Source organism: Pongo pygmaeus, chromosome 23 (assembly GCF_028885625.2).
Source record: "Pongo pygmaeus isolate AG05252 chromosome 23, NHGRI_mPonPyg2-v2.0_pri, whole genome shotgun sequence".
NCBI lineage: Eukaryota > Metazoa > Chordata > Mammalia > Primates > Hominidae > Pongo > Pongo pygmaeus.
In genome coordinates, this window is record NC_085931.1 from 41,588,210 (window position 1) to 41,607,321 (window position 19,112).

Consider the following 19,112-nt stretch of genomic DNA (forward strand, 5'->3'; position numbering starts at 1 on the left):
TGTTGTTGTTTTTCCCTGAAAGCACATTATCTCTCTAGGGAACCCATGGATGGATTCTTATTTTCTCCCATACAAAGTCTTGGGTTCTAGGCTGGGTGCGGTGGCTCATGCCTGTAATCCCAGCACTTTGGGAGGCAGGACAGTCACTTGAGGTCAGGAGTTCGAGATCAGCGTAGCCAACGTGGCGAAGCCCCGTCTCCACTAAAAATGCAAAACTGATCTGGGTGTGGTGGCGGGTGCCTGTAATACCAGCTACATGAGAGGTTGAGACATGAGCATTGCTTGATCCGGGTGGTGGAGGTTGCAGTGAGCTGTGATTATACTCCAGCCTGGGCAAAAGAGCAAGACTTCGTCTCAAAAAAAAAAAAAAAAAAACAAGCAAAAATAAATAAAACCCCCAAAAAACTAAGGTCTTGGGTCCTAGAGTTTGAATCAGCGTTAACACCATCTTGTCAGTTATTTCCTTCGGGGATTATCCCCATTTTCCAGATGAGAACTTAGGCTCTTCTCCCACTTTTTGCTTATGGACAGGTAAGAGTTTGACTCAGGCTTATTGAAAAGCCTGAGTGCTGTCACCCTACTGTTCCATAGACCCTGATTGATGAACTCATTAAACCTGTCCTTAGGGCCTGCTTGGGACAGCTACTGTGTTGGGTGCTAAGAAGAGACAAATGAAAAAGATGGACACCAACAACATACTCATTTTTTCAAACAGAGCAGGAAGCCCAGGGTTGAGCTGCTGCCCCTTCTTGACTCTGTTGACTTCTCTCCATGTTCCAGGGTCAAATCTGGATGGGCCCACAGGATTCTAACATCGAAAACAGTTGGAGATCCTTAAGAGATGGTGCCAGATCCTCTTGAAGATCACAAAAACCAAAAGAAGAGCAGAGACCTGGGCATTTCTGCCTCTGCTAAACTTCCAGTGGTGTGATGTAGTGGAACTAGATGGGCAGGCCAGCTTTGTGTGACCTTGGGTGAATCACACTTCCTCCAGACTGTGCTTTCTCATTTGTAAAAATAGGATCTATTAAGATCCTCTCAGTGGCAGGTAATATAAACTGAACTTGAACTAGTTCAAGCAAAATAGAGAAGTTGGGTTTACATAATCAAGGACGGACAGGGCACAGTCGCCAGTGTTTTAGGGGAGAGAAGCCAGGGGCTATACTGCCACCAGGTATGTCTTCCATTCTCTCTTCATTGTCTTTATATTGTATCTCATCTCGTCCCGTGCCATCCCGTCTCGTCTGTTTGAGACACGGTCTCACTCTGTTGCCCAGGCTGGAGGCCAGTAGCATGAGGCTCACTATAGCTTCAACCTCCTGGGTTCAAGCAATCCTCCCACCTCAGCCTCCCAGGTAGCTGGGATTACAGGCATGTGCCACCATGCCCGGCTAATTTTTTGAATTTTTAGTAGAGATGAGCTTTCACCATATTGCCCAGGCTGGTCTCAAACTCCTGGGCTCAAGTGATCTGCCCTCCTCTGCTTCCCAAAGTGCTGGGATTACAGGCATATGCCACCGTGCCCAGCCCTTTGTGGCTTTCTGAACACCGGTATCATTATCAGGCTGGCTGAACCTGGGGAGCAGAGTCACAGGAAACCCTGGCCTGTAGACCACAAGGAGTACTTCCACTGCTGCTCCAGTTAGACAAATCCTGAAGAAGGACTCCAGTTGGCCCCAGTTGGTTCATGGGCCCATCCCTGTTTTAATCACTGTGGCCAGGTGGTGTGGGGTGTTCTGAGTGGCCCATGATAGGTTGGGGGCCAACTCGGTGGGGAATGTTGTACACCTTAGGTGGGGCAAGGAACTGTGAACTACTCAACTGGAAGCTCCTGAGTTGGCTTTATGTATACCTGAGGGCTGTGCCAGCTTTCAGCTGTCCAGAAGCTTCATTTTACTTTTTTTTTTTTTTTTTTTTTGAGACAAAGTCTCCCTGTCACCCGGGTTGGAGTGCAGCGGTGCGATCTCAACTCACTGCAGCCTCCGCCTCCTGGGTTCAAGTGATTCTCCTGCCTCAGCCTCCCGAGTAGCTGGGACTACAGGCGTGCACTACCACGCCTGGCTAATTTTTGTATTTTTAGTAGAGACGGTGTTTCACCATGTTGGCCAGGCTGGTCTCAAACTCCTGACCTCAAGTGATCTGCCCTCCTTGGCCTCCCAAAGTGTTGAGATTACGAGTGTGAGCCACTGCGCTGGGCCTTGGAGTTACCTAGCTTAATGCCCACTTTTTACAAATAAATAGGCTCCCTGTGAGTCAAAGTATTTATGGAATGAATATAGTGTTGAGAGAGCTTTAGAGAAGAGCAATAAGGAGATCAGCCACTAGTGAAGATCAGGCCACCTGATAAAAACTTTATGACAGACCAGCTCAGAAAGCTGGGGTGCCGGAGATGGGAATCCATGAACATCTGCCAGTACTTGGATAACCTTTGAGTGTACCAGGAATAGTTGAAACTCCAGTCTCCCAAGAAAGACCAGCCACTCTAGTACTGGCAAAGGGATCTGCCCCAGGGCCACGATGACACTAGTGTGACCAGAGGAGAACTAGAAAATAGCCAGCCTACATGACTGTAAAACAATAGACGGAGACCAGCAGACAGCGGGGCATAACAAGTCCTCAGCAATCCTCATATTCCTTCCCCATGCGTCCCCTCTGTTCTGGTGAAAGGAGGTCCTGATAGTCCCATGGATTCTCACCTCAAAAAGGCAGGATCAAGCTAGCTTCCATGGTTAAGGTGAAGATTGACCTCTCGGTGCCCACTTGTCTGAGGTGACATGCCAGGTGAGGTGTGCTGGGACAGTGGTACCTTAGATGGGAAGGCCTCAGTAATGCTAGTGCCAGTGGTAAGGAGGTGTAGGGGAGGCATCAGAAGGACCTGGTTTAGGTGCCGTATCTACCACCAGTCAGCCGTGTGGCCTTGTCACCTCCTTGAGCCTCTGTTTCCTTATCTGAAAGAATGCCACAGTAGTAAGGGAACCTACCTCCAAGGTCTGGCATGAGGAGATAAAGTGCTCAGCCTAGGGCTCATCATTTCCAGTGACTGTCATCATGCTGGCTCCAGTGGCCTTCTAGTGGTCCCCACTCCCTGTTCTGCCTGCTATCCAGACTACATCCTGATAGTCCCCACATTGTACCTTTATTTGTGAAGACTGTTCATCCGGAATGCCTCTTTAGCTCACTCTTCATCCTTCAACATTTGTCTCAATGCCATTTCCTACACAGCATTTTCTTTTTTTGTTCTTTGGTTTTTTTTGAGACAGAGTCTCACTCTCTCCCAGGCTGGAGTGCAGTGGTGCAGTCTTGGTTCACTGTAACCTCCACCTCCTAGGTTCAAGTGATTCTCCTGACTCAGCCTCCTTAGTAGCTGGGATTACAGGCATGTGCCACCACACCCGGCTAATTTTTATATTTTTAATAGAGACAGGATTTTACCATGTTGGCAAGGCTGGTCTCGAACACCTGACCTCAAGTGATCCACCTGTCTGGGCCTCCCAAAGTGATGGGAATACAGGCGTGAGCCACCACACCCGGCCTGCTACACAGCATTTTCTGACCTCCTCCTGTCTCCTGTCCACCTCTGCCCATAACCCACCTAAGTCATATGGGAACGTTTCCTCTCCCCTCTGAACTTGGATTACTTGTGGTTTCATTCTGCCTTGCAGAGTAGCTGTTTGAGCATCTATCCTGGCTCCTGATTAGATTGTACATTCTTTTGTTGGGGTGATCAGACCCAACACCAGGTCCTGGGGGCGACAAAGTCTGGCGGAGTCAAAGGAATGAGAAAAAAGTTTGAAAGAGAAAGTGGGACCAGGGGGTCATGGCGAGTGTGGAGGCTGCGAAGGCCCCGAGCTCCGGGAGCTCCCGCTATTTATTGGCGCTCAAACAAACAGGTGGTGAGGATGTGGGGGTTGAAACAGTGTATCAAGTGAATGAGAAACATATGGCTGCTTGAGATAATAGGAGTGCTAGAAGCAAGGGGCCGGCAAGTCTAGCAGACATGCAAGTCCTGCCTCACCTGCTCTCCCAACACTCAGTGTTTCTTCCAACATGCCTCCCCCTTCTCTTTTATGTAAAAACCGCCACAACTATCATTATTACTAGCATAAGGTGACCTCTTTTTAAAATTGATTGAGCAAGGCAATTGCAGGCTGTGTAGCGCTTAATTGCCGGTTGGTGATCCAGCTTCGTTTTTCTTAGCCCTTATTCAAAATGGAGTCGCTCTGGTTTGAATGCTTCCTACGTATCTCCCCTTTCCCTTTTACAAGAGGACCCTTAATCCTAGGGGTTGCAGAAGGATGAAGGTCCGTCTTCTGTAACTTCTTCATGCTGAATAGGGGCAATGATACTCCTGCCTACCTATTAGGGTCTCTTGTATTCAGGGTAGAGAGGATTTCAGTCAGAAAGCATTGGTCCATTAAGCATCCACAGGTAAAACCTTGGCGCTCTAGCAGTTTCTCAGCATGGCTCTTACTGGGGGAACCCGGTCCATGGTTGTACACATCTTGAGGGCACCTACACGGTTTGTTCATCTCCTGCAAAAACACAAGCATACCCTCACCCCCATGTTAGTAAATCTACTGAAACAGAAGCAAAAACTTTTGTGGCTGTAGCCTCGAGGCATGCCATTGCTGAAGCATTTGTAACTCAGCTTCTGCCTCTTTGGTTAATTATCACGGGGTGAAACTTACCATAGATAAGGAGAAGCAGGCACCTTATAACAGAGGGCACAGACGAAGCAAATCCAGATTTAAAAGCAATCCTTAAACCTTCAATTTGCGCTGTACAGGTGGGTCCACTAGATGCTGTGGTTCATGATCTTCAGATGTTTGGTGGGCACCCACACAGGCACTGATTGTCACCTGGAGAGACACAAGCAAATTCTCTTCCCATAAAATTCTTTCCTTTTTCCCAGCTCTTTGTATGTGCATCCCTCCACCACATATCTTGTCCAACCTTTTTATTTTCCTTTTGTCTTGTCAGGTGTTGTTCAGCTGCAGTCATAGGTTGAATCACAGCAATAACAGCCCTTAGATCTGTTAACATTCTCCATTTCCCTGATTTTTTCTTAATGACAAATACAGGCTAATTCCAAGGGGAGAAAGTAGGCTCTATATGTCCCTTTTGCAATTGTTCCTGCACCAGTTCTTTTAAAGCATCCAGTTTTTCATGTTTCAGCAGCCATTGCTCCACCCAAACCAGTTTGGCCATTAGCCAAACAAGAGGAGTGGGAGCTGGAGGCTCAACAATGGCTGCTCCTAGAAATGACACCCCAATCCAGTCTGATCTGTTTGCCTTTTTAATTCTAAAGGTTCTGATTGGCCATTTTTATGTTTTCCTAGTCCTTTTCCTGGGCGATATCCCATATTTCTCATCATTTGTCTACTATTATTACTATATTGATCCATAGGAATAGCTATTTCAGCATCCCATTTTTGCAATAAGTCTCTACCCCATAAATTGACAGGAATAGGTATAAATGATAGGCTGAAATATCCTTTTCTGAACATCTGGCCCTTGACATGGTAAAATCAAAGAACTTTGAAAAACTTCTGAGGCAGCTCCTACTCCAACAATACCAATGGATGCCTTTTGCTTAGGCCAGTGCCAGGGCCATTGATTTATAACAATAATAGAGACATCAGCTCCAGTTATCTACTAGTCCTTCAAAATCTTTTCCCTGAATAGTTACTGTGCAAATAGGTCTTTTGTCAGACACTTGATTAACCCAATACACAGACTTTCCTGCTGGATTAGTATTACCAAAGCCTCCTGTTCTTTTCACTGTACTCTTCCTAGTTTTATGTAAGGTAACAGCAACAATTGAGCAATCATTTTTCCTGGGGAGGCAGACCACGGAGTCGAGGAACTAATAACTAATTGAATTTCTCCAGTATAATCAGAGTCGATTATTCCCATACGTACAGTAACACCTTTTAAATTCAGACTAGACCTTCCAAATAATAGACCGACTGTTCCTGAGGGTAAGGGTCCCCTAACTCCCGTGGGGACCTTTGGTGGCTCCCCAGGAAGTAAGGAGATGGGAATTGTGCAGTAGACATCTACGGCAGTACTGCCTGCTGAGGCGGGGGACAACTGTTGTATGTTTGTAAGGGTACTGGCTGTGCCAGGTATGCCTTGGTTTGTTGAGGGGCTCGAGGCGGGCCCCTCTTCCCATTTCCCGAAAGAGGTTGTCCATCTTTGCTAAATTTATAATGACACTGACTTTCCCAGTGAGTGCCTTTCTTACAGCGGGGACATACACCAGGACTTTTCTGTTGATTATGGTAGTTTTTGCCTTTTGATTTCCTTTTCTACATTCCTTTCTTGTGTGTCCAAATTGCCCACAATTAAAGCAAGAGCCTGAGAAACGGGGCATATTCTTTCCTACTCTTAAACCAGCCATAGTCTGATCTAAAAGACTAGCCTTATGTAAGTTACCTCCAATGCCATCGCAAGCCTTAATATATTCAGCTAAATAAGCCTTCCCTTTCAGGGGTCTAATAGCAGTTTGACACTATGCATTAGCATTATCATATGTACGAAGCTGTGTTAGAACATCCTGTGCTGTTTTATCAGTTATGGCTTTATACACAGCCTCTTGGAGCCAAGCAATAATATCAATATATGGTTCTTTGGGTCCTTGCCAGACAGAACTGAAAGAGGGATATTTTTCCCTTGTAACATTTATCCTTTCCCATGCCTGTAAGCACACAAAGTGCAGCTGAACAATGGCAACATCCTCCATTACTACTTGATTTTCTAATCGACTCTACTTAGGGCCAACTCCCATTAACTGTTCAAAGGAAGCAGGCACAGGTGGCTGCACTTGTGTTTTCCCTTGCCTGAGTTTGAGCTTCATCAGTCCACCAAGTTTTAAACTGTAAATACTGAGACGGAGTGAGAACAGTTTTTGTCAAAGTATCCCAATCATATGGTATTAATTTATTATCAGAGCCATATTTTTAAATAAAGTTTGCACAAAAGGAGAGTTCGGTCCGTATTGACTAATGGCTTGCTTAAATTCCTTTAGTAACTTAAAAGGAAAAGTGGCCCAATTAGCTATATTAGCCCTGCCTCCCTACTGGATTATAGTAATGGGAAATTGCCATCCTTCAAGGTCTCCCTCAGCTCTAGCTTTTTGAATAGAATTTTGTATAGCACCACCAATTGCTCCAGGTTTTAATGTTCCAACTACAGGAGCAGTAAGTTTTTCAGCTAATTTATTTTCTTGCCAATTAAAGGGAGACAGAGGAGGTGGCCATTCACTTAATTCAGCAGGTGGAGCCGACAGGCTAGTAAAACGTTTTTCAGTTTTCCTTTCTTTCCTTTAATTTCCTCCGGTAGCTGTTCCTCACACTCAGAATCTGAAGTTAGTTTTTTACACTCATCCTCCTCTTCTTCATCTGAATCTGCCTCATGATCTGTTTGAAATGGCTCAAGAGCTGCCTTTATTGGCACCCACATTGACCAAACAGAAACTAGAATTTCTGCTCCCTCTTTATACGCCTTCTTAAAGTCTCTCCAAATTCTCTCCCATTCATTCAACTCCATAGTCCCTTGTTCAGGAAACCATGGGCAAAACTGCTTTACTGTACTGAAGAGTGATAACAAATTGTGAGTACTAACTTTCACGCCCCCCTCTTTGTAATAAATGTCTTAAGAAATCTAAATAAGCAGAATGTCTGCTTTCACTTTGTCCCATTGTCACCCTGGTTCTTCCCAGCGCTCAGCTTTCCCACTGAGCTTCTTTTAGACGTTTTTGGGTGTCCTTTGACAATGTGTCCTCCACTTTCACACGCTCTAGTGTTCCTTCACTGGGGTCTTTGTCGCCCCCACGTTGGGCAGCCAGGAATGTTGGGGTGATCAGACCCAACACCAGGTTGTGGGGACGACGAAGTCCAGCAGAGTCAAAGGAATGAGAAAGACAGTTTGAGAGAGAAAGTGGGACCAGGGGGGTCATCTCGAGTGTGGATGCTGCGAAGGCCCCGGAGCTCTGGAAGCCCACGCTATTTATTGATGCTCAAAGAAACAGTTGGTTGAGGACGTGGGGGTTGAAAGGAAACTGTATCAAGTGAATGAGAAACATATGGCTGCTTGAGATAATGGGAGTGCTAGAAGCAAGGAGCCAGCAAGTCTAGCAGACATGCAAGCCCTGCCTCAGCTTCTCTCCCAACACTCAGCTTTTCTCCCAACACTGTTTGAAGGCAAGGACCAAGGATCCTCCAAGATTCAGTTCAGGCCTCTTTTCTTCTTTGATGCCGACAGCTGGCCCCAGTAGAAAAGGCCATTCTTTCCTGTGCTGCTGAGTCCCCACACCCCTGTCTCCACACAGAGTGCTTAGTGCACAACATCATTTGTTTGCACACTGTCGCTCCAATCAGGTTGTAAATGTCTTTTTTTTTTTTTTTTTTTTTTGACCGAGTCTTGCTCTGTCGCCAGGCTGGAGTGCAGTGGTGCTCACTGCAACCTCCACCTCCCAGGTTCAAGCGATTCTCTTGCCTCAGCCTCCCGAACAGCTGGGACTACAGACACGTGCCACCACACCCAGTTAATTTTTGTATTTTTAGTAGAGACAGGGTTTCACTATATTGGCCAGGATGGTCTCAATCTCTTGACCTCGTGATCTGCCCACCTTGGCCTCCCAAACTGCTGGGATTACAGGTGTGAGCCACCGCACCCAGCCAAGATGAGGTTTTATTATGTTGGCCAGGCTGGTCTTGAACTCCTGACCTCAGGTGCTCCGCCCACCTTGGCCTCTTGAATTGCTGGGATTACAGGCGTGAGCCGCTGTGCCACCTGGTCTGGTTATAAATGTCTTTATGGCAGCAATGCTGACTTACTCATCCCTGCAATCACAATGCCTAGTAAATGGGGCAGTCACTCAGTGTTTTTTTTTTTTCCTTTTTGAGACAGGAGTCTTGCTCTGTTGCCCGGGCTGGAGTGCGGTGGTGCGATCTCAGCTCACTGCAACCCCTGCCTCCCGGGTTCAAATAATTTTCATGCCTCAGCTTCCTGAGTAGCTAGGATTACAGGCATGCGCCACCACACCTCACTAATTTTTATATTTTTAGTAGAGATGGGGTTTCGCCACGTTGGCCAGACTGGTCTCAAAATCCTGACCTCAGATGATCCTCCCACCTTGACGTCCGGAACTGCTGGGATTACAGGCGTGAGCCACCGTGCCTGGCCAGCAAAGTCATTTAATTCCTGCGGACCCCTAGCAGGAACAAGAAACAGGAACACTTTCCAGCCCAGCCCTTTGTTAAATTAGGAAGTGTTACTCTGGCTATTAGAATTCTGGGCCTGGTCCAGCAGCTGACTTTGAAAGTTTGCAGGCCTATGAGGGACAGAGCCAGGGGCAGGCCTTGGACTGGGACCTCCTGTCTCCCCCAGTAATGTCTCTCTGGGCTTCAGCTCTCCCACTTGCTCTTCAGGGACAGTGGGGCTGGTGGGTGGTTTCTGCACTTCCTTCCATTTCTCAGATCCTGAGATGTGGCAACAGAGCTTTGCACACACAATGCTTCACAAACATCTGCTGAGTGGAAAGGAACAAATCCTGCTCTGAGCAAAGCCAGAAAATCCAGGCTTATCAAAAATGATCACTCAGGGAGAGTTTTACTTAACTAATGTGTTTATCACTTTACAAAGTGACTCCCAGTGGTATTCCTTATCCAGTCTGCTCATCCAGCAGCATTTTCAAAGCTTCTGCCCCAAGCCATTGTCATTCAAATGCACCTCCCCACTGAGTCAGGTTGGGTCTCCCAGCTAATGGAAGTTCCCCTGTACAGGAGCTTGGCCAGGCACAGTGTTTCATGCCAGTAATTCCAGCACTTTGGGAGGTCCAGGCAGGAGGGTTACTTGAGGCCAGTAGTTTGGGACTAGCCTGGGCAACATAGCGAGACCTTGTCTCTACAAAAAATAAAATGAAAAATCAGCCTGATGTGGTGGCGTGTGCCTTTACTCCCTGCTACTTGGGAAGCTGAGGTGGGAGGATCACTTGAGCCCAGGAGGTCAAGGCTGCAGTGAGCCAAGATTGAACCACTGCACTTCAACCTGGTGAGAGCAAAACCCTATCTCAAAATAAAATAAAATAAATCTCCCTATGGTTAAAAAACACTCATCTTCCACTTTATCCAGTATGTGTTTATTTATTAATAGCTCCTCATATGTACCAGGCACTCTTGTAGGTGCTAGAAATCATCAGTGAACAAAACTGACTCAAATCCTTTGCTTCCATGGAGCTTGTATTTGAATAGTCTCGGGGGTGGCGGAGTAGGAAGAAAAGCAATCAGGTGAAACCGCTGGCTGCTGGAGTCTGATGCCTCTGGCTGAATGCAGGATGCCTCCTTTGGGCTTTATGGGGAGAACCTGGTTTACACAGTCTTTTCTCTGTGCAATCCTTTGGCCTCTGGAAATGCTGTCCACAGGACTGGAAGGCCATGTGTGTCCCTCCCTGCTGCAGTGAGGCTTCCTTTATCTGATGTGCATGGCCTCTGAAGTCAGATGGCTCTGTTTGGAATCTCAGCTCTGCCTTGCACAAGAAAGTCATTTTGCCCCTCGGAGCTTCACCTTCCTTATCTGGAAACTGGGAATAATTGTAGTACCTACTTCATAGGCTTGCTCTGAGAACCCAGTGAGCTTGACAAGAACCTAGCCCAAGGCCTGGCGTCTCACGGGTGAATGGGAAGGGGGTTGTGTTGGCAACTGTCATTGTGCTGTACTTGGAGTTGACACATACAAGTCAAGAGGCAGCCTGGTGCTGGGGAGTGGGCCTTGGAATAATAATCTAGAGGTGGGAGTTCGGCTTCTATGACTCCTCAGTTTGCTCTGAGACCCTGGGTAACATACATCCCCCACCTTTTTTTTTTTAGATGAAGTTTCACTCTTGTTGCCCAGGCTGGGGTGCAATGGCACGATCTTGGCTTACTGCAACCTCCCACTTCCAGGTTCAAGCGATTCTCCTGCCTCAGCCTCCTGGGTAGCTGGGATTACAGGCACCCACCACCACACCTGGCTAATTTTTTTTTTTTTTTTTTGTATTTTTAGTAGAGATGAGGTTTCACCATGTTGGCAGGCTGGTCTTGAACTCCTGACCTCAGGTGATCCACCTGCCTCGGCCTCCCAAAGTGCTGGGATTATAGGTATGAGCCACCGCACTTGGCCCTTAAATGCCTTTTCTGAGGATTGGTGATCTGCTCTCTTCCCTCATATTCAGTTAATCCCTTAGGAGAAAGAAATTGGGTTGAGACAGATCCATATCCTCCAGGGGGCCTTGGAGCACCCCAAGCCAGCATGTGCCTGTTGGGAACCTGGTCGGGAGCAATGGTTGGTCACTGGGGCTCCAACCAAGCCCTCCCCAGGTACTTCTCGGGGGCTGAGTGCACTTGCTCCACAAGAATGAAATGGTCACCAGGAAGAATTGTTCCTTAGCTTTGTCATATTCGAGGGCTGGGAGGGCCTGATCCCCTGGAACCTGCCTTTCCTACCTGATTTCCCATACTTCTTCCCATGAGCCAAATCCCATGATTTCTCTCATTTCTCCAAACAGGCCCCTTGATTTTCCACCTTGGAACTAACTTTCTTCCTCCCTTCCTCCCTTCCTTCCTTTCTTGCTTTTGTTCTTCCTTTCTTCCATTCTTTCTTCTCTCCTTCCTTTAACCCCATCCCTCCCTCATCCCCTCCAATCCCCTCCCCTTCCTTCCATCACCCAGGCCGGAGTACACGGGCGTGATCATAGCTTACCACAGTCTGGAACTCCTGGCCTCAAGTGACCCTCCCACCTCAGCCTCCCAAGTAGCTAGGACTATAGGTATATGCCACAAAGCCCCACTAATTTTTTTACTTCTTGTAGAGACGGGGGGTCTCGTTGTGTTGCCCAGGCTGGTCTTGAGCTCCTGGCCTCAAGCAATCCTCTTGCCTGGGCCTCCCAAAATGCTGGGAATACAGGTGTGTGCCACTATGCCCGGCCCACCTCAGAACTTTTGATTCTACTGTTCACCCTGCAAGGAATATAGACTTACCCTCATTTCTACCTGAGGAAGGTCAGCTCAGACTCTTCGGGGCCTGCCCTGACATGAGCTCTGCCTTCCTAGACTAGACTCTGCGTGTCTCCCATCAGACAGGGAGCTTCCACCAGGCAGGGGCTGGACACGTTAGGAAAAGAGAGGCTTGGGTGGATAACCTTTTCTTTGTAAAAATTGCATTATGCGGAACCAACCATATTCTCTGGAGCTCTCAGGTAATTTCTATGGCAGTCCCCCTGATTCCACATTGCTTTAGAGATTCTGTATACTTCACTAAGGAATCACTGACTCCTCTGAAAGGTTTTCACATAAAACCTGTCACTATCACTGTAAGCAGAGGTCACTAATTACTAGTCCTCCTGGGGCCAATAGTGGGGCGTTGATTCGATCAAACACTATGCTTCTCATAGTGATGAATTTAAGTACTTTGGATGTGGTATACAAGCTGCAGTTAGCTGAAGATCCCACCACTGCCATCTTCCTAAATCCAAGTGCATTTAATCTCCCTGGTCCCTGAAGGCATGTGAGTTTGTGATTACTCCAAAGTGTTAGAACAGGGTCAGATGTGGTGGCTCACGCCTATAATAGTGCTGGCTCGGCCAGCACTTTGAGAGGCCGAGGCGGGCGGATCACGAGGTCAGGAGATCGAGACCATCCTGGCTAACGCGGTGAAACCCCATCTCTACTAAAAATACAAAAAATTAGCCGGGTGTAGTGGCACGTAACTGTAGTCCCAGCTACTCAGGAGGCTGAGGCAGGAGAATCTCTTGAACCTGGGAGGCGGAGGTTGCAGTGAGCCTAGATCATGCCACTGCACTCCAGCCTGGGTGACAGAGTGAGACTTCGTCTTAAATAAATAAACAAATAAATAAATAAAGTTAAATTAGGCTGGGTGTGGTGGCTCATGCCTGTAATCCTAGCACTTTTGGAGGCCGAGGCAGGCAGATCACGAAGTCAAGAGATCAAGACCATCCTGGCCAACATGGTGAAACCCCGTCTCTACTAAAAATACAAAAAAATTAGCTGGGTATGGTGGCGGGCGCCTGTAGTCCCAGCTACTCGGGAGGCTGAGGCAGGAGGATTGCCTGAACCTGGCAGGCGGAGGTTGCAGTGAGCTGAGATCATGCCACTGCACTCCAGCCTGGTAACAGAGCAAGACTCCGTCTCAAAAAGAAAAAAAAAAAAAAAATTAAAGGATTTTTTCCAGCCTATATCCAGAAAGTGGCAGACCTGGGATTTGAAACTTCCAGACTTGTGCCTTTAGCTGCATGCTGCCCTCACTCCCACTTAGGGCCAGTTCTGAAGCAGGGTATGGTTCAAGCCACTCCAGACCTTTCCTGAATAAAATGAGACACACACCAGCATCTAGTTTTGTATCTGCGGTCACAAGCTCATAAGAGAACCTGTCTGGATTTTGGAATGAAGACCAGATGGCAGCTGGGAGACCTGGGTTTTTATCCAGTCAGTGATGTGACCTCGGACTCCGGCAGAGGGGGACAGTGATATTTGCCATCTCACAAGGCTAACCTCAGGTGGAAGTGATGGCTTGTGAGCAGTTCTGCAAAACAAGGATGACCAGCTACTCCAGAGCCTTCCAGCCCAAGGGGACTTTGCTCCTTGCCATCTTTTAGTTTTTCCTTCTCCTGAGCCTCTCAGGGACAGTCTGGCAGGGTTTGTTTTGGGTGGGCAGGCACCTTGGGGTTGGAAGCTCAGGTCTATATTCTTTTACTGCACAGGCAGGTTTTTGGACTAGAGAACCTTCTGTTTGAATATTGGCTCCCCATTTGCGCGCGCGCGTGTGTGTCTGTGTGTGTCTGGGCAGGCCTCTTTAGCTTTGTGAGCCTTGATTTCTTCTTGCATAAACATGGGGGTTATGAAACCAATCTTACAGGGTTGTTTTAAGTGTGGGAAGTGATGTATACAAAAGGCCTAACATTTGTAAAACAGAAGCATTTTATAGTAATTTTCTTTTCTTCTATTCTTTTTTCTTTTCTTTTTTTTGAGATGGAGTTTCGCTCTTGTTGCCCAGGCTGGAATGCAGTGGCACGATCTTGGCTCACTGCAACCTCCACCTCCTGGGTTCAAGTGATTCTCCTGCCTCAGCCTCCCGAGTAGCTGGGATTACAGGCGTGTGCCACCACGCTTGGCTAATTTTTGTATTTTTAGTGGAGACAAGGTTTTGCTATGTTGACCAGGCTGGTCTCGAACTCCTGACCTCAGGTGATCCACCTGCCTCGGCCTCCCAAAGTGCTGGGATTACAGGCGTAAGCCACCATGCCCAGCAGTATTTTTTTAATGGTTTGTTTGAATCAGGATTAAAATAAAGTTCACACACACTGTATCTGGTTGATATGTCTTTTTAAACTTTATAACATTTTCCAATTCACCTCCTATTCCTAGGCCATGCATTTATTGAATAAAACTTGTCGTTAGGATGTAGATTTTTCTGTTTTTGGATTTGACTGTCTGACTCCTTGGGCCATTTAGCATGTTCCTCTGTCTCCTGCATTTTAAAAGTACTGTTCAAACTAAAAACTAAACAGGTTTAGTTTTTTTGAATGGAGGGAGGTGGTATAAAAATAATCATAGGTGGTGCTGTTTTTCCTATGTGGTCCCATGGGGAGGCACATAATATCCTGTTGCACTTTTTGTGATGCTAAGATCAACAGGTAGAATCAGCTGATGTCAGCCTGATCCTTTAAGACGTTCCCCATCAACCCCATCACTTAGTAACTATTGGTGATTATTTGATCCCTTACAGTATTTCATTAGGAGTTGGCAAATATCATTTTTTTCTAATTCTATAATTCCTTCTGCATTTATTATTTTTATTATTATTTTTTTGAGACAGGGCCTTGATCTGTCACCCAGGCTGGAGTGCAATGGCATGATCTTGGCTCACTGCAACCTCTACCTTCCAGGCTCATGTGATCCTTCCACTTCAGCCTCCTGAGTAGCTGGGACTACAGGCACATACCACCATGCCCAGTTAATTTTTGTATTTTTTGTAGAGACGGGGTTTCACTATGTTGTTCAGGCTGGTCTCAAAACTCCTGGACTCAAACAATTCACCTGCCTTGGCCTCCCAAAGTGGCGGGATTACAGGTATGAGCCACTGTGCTCGGCCTCCTTCTGCATTTATTCGCTAATTATTCATTTATTTTTTCCTTCATAGAGATGGGTTGTCAGTATGTTGCCCAGGCTGGTTTCAAACTCTTGGGCCCAAGGGATCCAGCTGCCTTGGCCTCCCAGTGTTGAGATTACAGGCGTGAGCCACTGCACCTGGTCTAGCTAATTCTTCTATACACATTTTTCCTTCATGAACTTTGTTACTATGAGATAGTTTGTACAACAAGGATAGGATACAGACTTAATTATTTCCCTTTATCAATTTTCACAATAATGAATTGGTACTGTGGTAACCTCCACATAGGACCAATAAGGTGGGTTTTTGTTTTAGTGGGTTTTTGTGTGTGTGTGTAACTTTAGGAACTTATGCATTTAATTTATGGATTTTTATATAGTTGATGTTTCAGCCCATTGCAATCATTATTCTTTTTTGCTCATATTCTTCCACCTCTGGCCACTGCGAGCCCCTTTAAGTTGGCCCCTGAGTGCTTTTGACACAACAGTGGTCTTGAATAGCCTCTTCACTTTCTGGCATGACAAAATGTCCAGGCAGGCTCATCTTGCATATTTCCTGCCCCAGACTTGTAGTTAGTAAAAAATCTCCTTTGGGCCGGGTGCAGTGGCTCAAGCCTATAATCCTAGCACTTTAGGAGGTCGAGGCAGGCGGATTACCTGAGGTCAGGAGTTCAAGACCAGCCTGGCCAACATGGTGAAACCCCGTCTCTACTAAAAATACAAAAAATTAGCCAGGTGCAGTGGCGCGTGCCTGTAATCCCAGCTACTCGGGAGGCTGAGGCAGGATAACTGCTTGAACCTGTGAGGCAGAGGTTGCAGTGAGCCGAGATCATGCCACTGCACTCCAGTCTGGGCGACACAGCAAATAAATAAATAAATAAATAAATATATAAATAAAAAAAATCTCCTTTGTCCCCAGGAATCCTTCTTTCTGTAGGCTAAAGAGCATTCCTCACAGTGTGGTGTCCACCCAGCTCTGTTCCATCTCCTGTCTTACTCTTCCAGATATGATGAGCTATTTATTACTTCCCAGACAAGCTGTTCTTTCCCAACATAGGACTTAGAGTATGCTGGTTCCTTCACCTTGAATGCCCTTTCACTCCTTATCCCTTGGACTCAGTGCAAATGTTGTCCCTTCTGTGACTCCTTCTTCACTCACTCTGGCAGAACTAATGAAGATGGCAGGCCCTGTCATCTTTGAGAGCTTGGCAATTTATTGCAGCAGTCAAAACATATCCTTAAGTACTTGTTTACTAGACAGCTTCCTTCCTTAAGGGTTGCAAATGCATCTGATGCATACATAGCAGGCACTGAGCTTTGCCCATTGTGGTTATTTCCCAAGCTTGTCAACCTTGATCTCATCTCCTTCTGCTCTGGCCTCTGTTTAGTTCATTTCACCAAATATTTCTCAGAGAACCCTCTAGTAAATGACTAGAGAATATTTACTAAGCACTTACTATGTCAAATATGGTTTACATACATTATTTCATTACAACCTGAGAGGTAGTTGTATTATCCTCATTTTACAGATGAGCAAGCGGAAGCTCAGTGGGGTCACTGAAGGACCCACAGCAAGGGCGTGGCCGAACTGGGATTTCTTTAGTGGGTCTGACTCCCAAAACCCTAGATGTTCCCTCCACAACACTGTCCATCAAAATGTGCTCCATGATTCACCCACATGCAAAACCTCTGGGAAATCATTAAAATGCATGTTCCCAGCCAGGCGTGGTCCCTCATGCCTGTAATCCTAATACTTTGGGAGGCCGAGGCGGGTGGATCACCTGAGGTCAGGAGTTCGAGACCAGCCTGGCCAACATGGTGAAACCCCGTTTCTACTAAAAATACAAAAATTATCTGGGCCTGGTGGCGCATGCCTGTAATCCCAGCTGCTCGGGAGGCTGAGGCACAAGAATCGCTTGAACCCAGGAGGCAGAGGTTGCAGTGAGCCGAGATTGCGCCGCTGCATGCCAGCCTGGGCAACAGAGCAAGACTCCATCTCAAAGTAAATGAATAAATAATGAAATGCATGTTCCTGGCTGGACGAGGTGGCTCATGCCTGTAATCCCAACACCTTGGGAGGCCAAGACGGGAGGATTCCCTGAGCCAGGATTTCAAGACCAGTCTGGGCAACATAGGGAGGCTCCATTTCTACAAAAAAATTTTTTTTAATTAGCTGGGTGTGGTGGCACATGCCTGTAGTCCCATCTAGTCTGGAGGCCGAGGTGGGAGGACCACTTGACTCCTGAAGGTCAAGGCTGCAGTGAGCCATGATTGCATCACTGCACTCCAAACTAGGTGACAGAGTAAGACAGTCTCAAGAAAAGGAAAAGAAAAAAAAAAGCATGTTCCTGGATTCCACCTCTGACTTACTGGGGATGGAAAAGTGAATTTCTTTTTCTTTTTTTTTTTTTTTAACTAAGACGGAGTCTCGCACTGTCGCCGGGCTGGAGTGCAATGTTGCGATCTCGGCTCACTGCAACCTCTGTCTCCCAGGTTCAAGCACTTCTCCTGCCTCAGCCTCCCGAGTAGCTGGGATTACAGGCACACACCACCACACCCGGCTAATTTTTTAATTTTTAGTAGACAGGGTTTCATTATGTTGGCCAGACTGGTCTCCTGACCTCGTGATCTGCCCGCCTCGGCCTCCCAAGGTGCTGGGATTACAGGCATGAGCCACCGTGCCCAGCTCTGGAAAAGTGAGTTTCTAATAAACCTCCCTGGAATGATTTTAACAATTATTATCATTAATTTGAATCAGTGAAACATACACACAGTGAAACATACACAGTAAAACATACAAAAGGTTCAAAGTGTGAGTGAAAAGCAAGCATTCCACCTCATTTCCCAGTTGTCCAGTTCTGTCCCCCACTGCACCCCAGAGGCAATCACTTTTCCTTGGGGTGACTCACCACGCTGAAGTTTGAGGGTCACCGTCATACATATGGGATAGACCAAGATGGGGGGCTCTCTGCACTCCAGAGCTCACAGCAAAATTGCAGGTAAGACCACCATTCAAAGACAAGTGCCTGAGGAAGGGGTCTCAAAGTCACCAGCAAAGATGCCAGGGGCTCCTGTTCAGTGCATGTCTGCACCTCCTATTTCTAGGACCTTCCAATCTGCTTCCTTCTGGGGACTACTTCATGTAGGAGGCAGTCCCTACACAGGTTATCTTGTCACAAGCAAAGAACAGGAATGGATAGGTGGGTAAGGGGAGAGTAAGACGTGATGATGAACTAAGGGGAGCCTGCAGAGAGGTCTAAGCTTGAAAGGTCTGGACAGAAACCCAATATTCAGTCTTTCCATTTGTATTTCTGATTATTTGTAGTAACCATCAACTTTCGTCATTTGGAAAGATTCTTAAGAAAAAAAAATCACTGATGGCTGGGCACAGTGACTCACGCCTGTAATCCTAGCACTTTGGGAGGCCGAGGCGGGAGGATCACCTGAGGCCAGGAGTTCAAGATCAGCCTGACCAACATGGTGAAACCCCGTTTCTACTAAAAATACAAAATTTAGCCGGGCATGGTGCGGGCCGTGGAATCCCAGCTACTAGGGAGGCCGAGGCAGGAGAATCGCTTGAACCTGGGAAGCGGAGGCTGCAGTGAACCAAGATCACGCCACTGCATTCCAGCCTGGGCTACCCAGTGAGACTCTGTCTCAAGAAGAAAAAAAAAAAAAAGCGGAAAAAAAAAAATTCGCTGATGTTTTAACCATTCTGGGGTCACAGCCTCCTTTGGGAATCCCATGAAAACTATGGACCTACTCTGGAAAAATGCACAGACAGGTAAAACTCCACAACTACTGCGAAAGCCTCACAGACTGCCAGCCTACCCAGGGATCCCAGGAGGTCCAAGTTAAGAACCCCACTTTGAGATGTTTCTTGCACTAAAACGCCTCGTTTACAAAAAGTCTTCCCATATTTGTTTAGAGAACCCGAACGATGTC